Here is a 5,966-nt window from a genome sequence, read left to right on the forward strand (position 1 = left end):
TAGCAGGTTACCCAACTCCTGTCCAGGAAATGGCTGTGATTCCTCGAGCAGGAACTTTGCCCGAGCCTCACTTTGAGGCAGGCTTCCTGGTGCAGCCAGGCTTTCGGGGTGTGGTAGCTTCTGGCAGGGCAGGCTCCCTGCAGGCTTATAATCCTGCAACCTAAGGTGTGTCTCCTCTCCTGTCTCTGCAGGCAGCCTCCCTTTCTCCCTGCTTCCTGCTAGCTCTGCTTCCCTCCCGGGAAGTCTGCTTCTTTGATATGCTTTTACTTTTTTCTCTCCGTCTATCCAATCTTTCTTCTACTTCTCTATCTTTGTCTTTTTATTAAAAAAACATTTGCTGTGTTTTGAGAATGACAGTGGCAACAAATGTACATATGTGCTTGACAGGATGGATGGATGGATTGTGGTAAGAATTGTACGAGCACCCAATAAAATGATTTTAAAAAAATATTTCCTGTGGAATTGATTCTTCTGACTCCCTGGTGGCCCCATGCATATCTGCGTAGAACTATGCGTTCTCAGTTTCCGTTACTGAGAAGTGGACTGCCAGGTCTTTCTGCCCAGGCCCCTCTAGATGAGCTCAAAACTGCTAAGTGTTCAGTTCCCAGCTGAGCACTTCACCCTGTTGGTCAGCCAGGGGTTCCTTTTAGTACTTTCCCCTCTTTTCCTTTCTTTCCTCCTCACTACTTCTGGCAGAACGTACTGCTCAAATGCCAAAGTAAGCTTGATATTTTTGCTCAGGCAACGTGGGTGACGCAGATGACCTGTCTTGGGTAAATTAATTAGCGAGATAGAGGTGGAAGAGAAAGCTAGAGTGTTTGTCGAACACTAGTATGCAAGGAAAGACAGTGTATCTTGTTGAACAACATCTGCCTCCTTGAGCCGCGTGTCAATGGGTGTTTTACAGGCAATGCTTAGGGAGGGGTCTTCGGTTTCTCCCGTGGTTTTCTTCCTTTGGAAGGGAATGTCCACATTCCAGCTGCAGGCCTTCTTCGGGAGTCTATCCTTCAACTGGGTGGGGGTTACTGTTTGGTTTTCGTTCTAAAGGGAAACAGCAAAGGTCTGTCGATGTACCATGGAATCTAATGGAATTGCAAGGTTGAGGAAAAGCGGTGCAGGGCGGCCCAGTGGGATGCCGGAGCCCAGTGTGGCATCGTCTTCACTTGAAAAAGGAAATGTCTGTAACTTCCCCCCCGCTCTTTGTAGATAAATTAAATACATTGCTTAGTATTTGCTTAGATCTCACTGAAATCCACTATGCTCAAGTTGGTGGTGTAGTGGGTCACATTTTGGGTTGCTAACCGCAGGTCAACAGTTTGAATCCACCAGCCACCAGCCACTCCATGGGGAAAAGATGAGGCTTTCTACTCCCACACAGAATTACCATCTTGGAAATTCAAAGGCGGCCGTTCTACCTTGCCCCGTCCAGTGCTGTGAGAAGGTATGGACTTGATGGCAGAGGGAGTTCTGTTTTTGTTTCTTTAAGAGTTGTGGGAAGAAGCAAACTACTTCACGAGGGGGGGCGGGTTGTGTAAGGCAGACGCACTTACTGTCCATCCCCCGTCCCCCACGCCAATCAAAGAGATGGCCCTGGAATCCCAGCCCTCTCTCCATCCTTCAACAGGAGCCCTGGTATGGAGCTATTCTGGGGCAAAGTCGTTTGCTCCTTCAGCCAACAGGACAGGATCACCATCTTCCACAGTCCAAGGCCTTGGGAAGCGCTGATGGCTCAACCGTGGGAGCTGATGCTGCAGCATCTGGTCTGACTCTGCCTGAGATGAGACGGACACTTTGCCTGTTCCCGGGCGAAGCTGGTGAAGCACAGCCGTCTGCAAAATATCAGTTACTCCCCATTCCTGACTTTACCCTCCCCTCCTGTCTGGGAACAGCTTGGCTAATATATTCATGTTTCTCTGTGGGCCCTCAAATAATTGTCAACTGTCCCTTTGTGTAGAAGCCTGTCACAAGATGCCACTAGGTGACAGGCTGTGTATATAAACCTTTCTCAAATAAAGTTCTGGACCCTGGAGTGACTGTGCTTCAGGGTCCCCTGATGCTCCAACTTTTGCTATCCCATTAGCTCTTATCAATAAATGTTCCCTTTGCAGATCATGCCCTCTGATCTGTAAGAGCTGGACTCATTAATCTCACAGACTGTCAGCCGCAAGGGCAGCAATTCGAAACCACCAGCTGCTCTGTGGGAGAAAGAGGGAACATTCTAGCCTGTCAAGAGTTACACTCTCAGAAACTCACAGGCGCACTTTCACCCAGCCCATAGGGTTCCTATGAATTGGCATTGACTCAATGACATTACATTTGGCTGTTTTGGGGTGTTTTGTTTCCCCTCCATCTCTCATCAGGGCAGGCTCACAGAGAAAGTTGAGCCCAGGGAGTTGTGAGGTTCGCTCTGAGGAAAAGTGAACCCTGGGGAAACAATGGTTGATTTCTCTCCAGAAAGGAGAGAGCTGATCCGTAGCCTCCTCCCTTGGTCATAAAAGGACTCAGGGCAATGGTGTCATATAGCGTGGGTTTTCAGCTCAGAGATGGTCCTTTTTACTGAAACGTCGAGTGCCTCAGGTCCTGACCGTTTGGAGAAACAATTAGTATCCAGGTTGGGTACACCTCTTTAAATAGGAGAAGGTGAATAATGGACAATTTCATACCTAGAAAGAGAGCCCAAGCAACTTCTTCATATTCCATTTTATTTATTAATTTTTGAAGATGATGACTTTGAAGACCAGAGAGGCTAAGGTCTCATCTGCCCTCACATGGTTCCTCATTCCCACAGTTTTCAGGCCAGACTCACAGGTTGCCACTGACCTGCAATTATGAGTACCTATTTCATACTCCCAAAATGGATGATTTAAGCAAAAAAGAGGCAAACGTTGATCTGCAAGGTTTAATTCAAATAAATGAAGTAATATGATACCCCTACAACCCATTACCCTATCTCCATGTACTTGAAGGGCCCCTCCTCGGGAATAACGAACAATGGCCTACGGTGGCATAGTTGGTTCCTAACAGCAAGGTCACCAGTTTGAAACCACCAGCCGCTCTGTGAGAGAAAGACTAGGCTTTCTATTCCCACAAAGAGTTGCAGTCTTGGAAACCCACAGGGGCAGATCTACTCTGTCCTCCGGGCTTGCTATAGGTCAGAATTAACTCCATAGGAGTGAGAAATGAAGATCACTCATTTTTACAAAATCTCCCATAGTACTCCAGGGATTTGATGACTCCCTTTATCTTCCCCATTTTCATGCTGCATGCAGGCTTTTCCCACAGCTTCTCTTCTTATGCTATCAATACTAAGGGCACTGGGATAGATCTCCCATGCCTTCGTGTCCTCCTCCAAGCGGCACTCGCACTAGCTTCCCCAACAAGGCCCAACAACAAGACCTTCCTCTCTACCAGGACCCTGGTGGCATGGTGCTAAGTGTTGAGCTGTGAACCAACAGATTGGTGGTTGACACCCAGCAGCTGCTCTGTGAGGGAAAGATGAGACGGCTCCTTTCTATAGGGGGCCCCTGAGCTGAGGTTGACTCCCTGGCAGTAGGTTTGGTGTTTTGGAGATCTCTCAATTTATTCATAGAACTCAAACATTGAGAGCCTACGTCTTCTTGTTTTTATAATGGGCTGTCAAATCGGATCCAACTTATTTATGTACCACCACCCTCACAATTGTTATTTGGTTAGAGCCCCTTGTTACAGCATTTGATCAGCCTCCGGGTCTCTGTTTCACTGCCCTGCTACTTTACAAGCATGATGTCCTTTTCCAGGGACTGGTCTCTCTTGATATTTAAAGTGTGTGAGATGAAGTCTCACCATCCTCACTTCTAAGGAGCATTCTGGCTGTAGTCTACCAAGCCAGATCCGTTTGTTCTTTTGGCAGTCTGTTGTATTTTCAATACCCTGAACCAACATCACGATTCAAACGCATCAATTCTTCTTCATTTTTTTTCTTCAATGTCCAACTTTCTGAACATACCATGGCTGAGGTCAGACACACCTTAGTATTTTCAAGAGTAAGGACTCTTCCACACTGGAAATGGATCTCCTGTCGCTGATTTGCACAATGCAACACGGTTTGGTTTCTTGACCACTCCTTCTCTGAGCACTGAGTGTGGATCCAAGCAGGATGAAATCGTGACAACTTCAAACTTTTCTCTGTTTATCATAATGTAGTCCACTGATCAATCCCATTGTGAGAATTTTGCTTTTCATTACATTGAACTGTAATAGATACCAAAGGCCCTTGATAAACCTTGATCTTCAACAAGTGCCCCAAATGCTTCTTGCTTTCAGCAAGCAAGGTGTGTCATCTGCATATGAATAGCAACAGAACTCCAGTCTTGTAGCTTTCAAACTTCTGTTAACTACAACTCAACAACATACTTTATGTTACCAACCAATACACAATCACAGTAACAGAAAACAGAACGGAAGTTCATGCAACAATGCTTACTCTTTCGACATGGGGTGTTCTCTGATATTTCTTTCTTTATATGGTGTATGATTCCATTTATTTATTTATTAATAGTTTAATTGACAGTTATATAATTCATGTACCATACAGTTCAATGGTTCAAATATATTAAAAAGAGTTGTGCAATCATCACTACAATCAATTTTAGAAACTTGTCTTCATGGGTGTTTTTCCATTGTGATTAGCTTGCCATTTCCTGTCAACCTCCCCTATCATAACCCCAAGAAATTATTAATCTAGTTACTATCTCTATGGATTTACCTATCCTGGATTTCAAGTAAAGAAAATAATACCACAAAAACAACAACAACAAAATAAAATACATAAAATCCTTCATATTCAATTTAATTCCATTGGAAGAGTTGATCTAAATAGACATAGAATTTACTTCAAGCTTCATTAAGATAATATGAACCATGGTTTGAAAACAATGATTTAATCAAATTCCCTAATTTTATATATATGCAAAATAAAGTTAACAGGTTATAATGACTTACACAAACCTAAGAGAGCCCTGGTGGCCTTGTGGGTTAGGTGTTGGGCTGGTAACCACAAGGTCAGCAGTTTAAACCCAACAGCTGATCAAAGCTTTCTGAGCTGGTAAAGATTTACTGATTCACTGCCAGCAAGTTGATGCTGACTCATAGCAACCCTATAGGACAAGTTAAAACTGCTCTGTGCATTTCCAAAGACTAACTCTTTACAGAAATAGAAAGCCTTGTCGTTCTGTCTCAGAGCAGCTGGTGGTATTGAACTGCTGACCTTACAGTTAGCAGCTCAGTGTCCTGCATGGACAGTTACAATTCTACACTGAGCCTCCCCTGTGTCCCCTGTGAATCACCCATTGCTGAAAATTTCAAAACTCATCATAATAGGTTCCCTTATATCCTCCAGAATTGCTATTTGACACAGTGCTCGATGCTGTCTCTTTTCATGCCTCCCTGCTCAATGGCATGACTGCCAGGGGGCTTAGTGGTTTGAAACTCGTATTTCATGTCTCAACCTTTTTCCTGCTAAGCTACTTGCTTTTCTATCTCAGCTGAGGGTGCTTGACAAGTACTTTGCCAAAACATGCAATTAATTAGACACACCCTGTCTTCATCGAAAGGGCACCTTTTTCTATTACACAACAACCATAATTCTTTCAACTGATTTCTTTGTGGTCATTCCTTCTCTCCTTCCATTTGGGAGGGAAGAGAGTGAAAGCAAACATTGGCAAGGGGTTTTGTACTCTCTGGATTTGTTGGATTTTTCTTTTGAAATCAGCCTGAGCCACTGGGTGTGGTCATGGTGGTGGTGTGGTGGTGGTGATTGTGAGAGTGGTGGTGTGGTAGTGGTGGTGTGGTGGTGGTATGGGAATGGTGGTGTGGTGGTGGTGGTGGTGGTGATTGTGGGAGTGGTGGTGTGGTGGTGGTGGTGATGGTGGTAGTGATAGTGGTGTGGTGGTGATTGTGGGAGTGGTGGTGTGGTTGTGATGGTATGA

Source organism: Echinops telfairi, unplaced genomic scaffold, assembly GCF_000313985.2.
Source record: "Echinops telfairi isolate 266 unplaced genomic scaffold, ASM31398v2 ScPeMD7_7400;HRSCAF=8409, whole genome shotgun sequence".
NCBI lineage: Eukaryota > Metazoa > Chordata > Mammalia > Afrosoricida > Tenrecidae > Echinops > Echinops telfairi.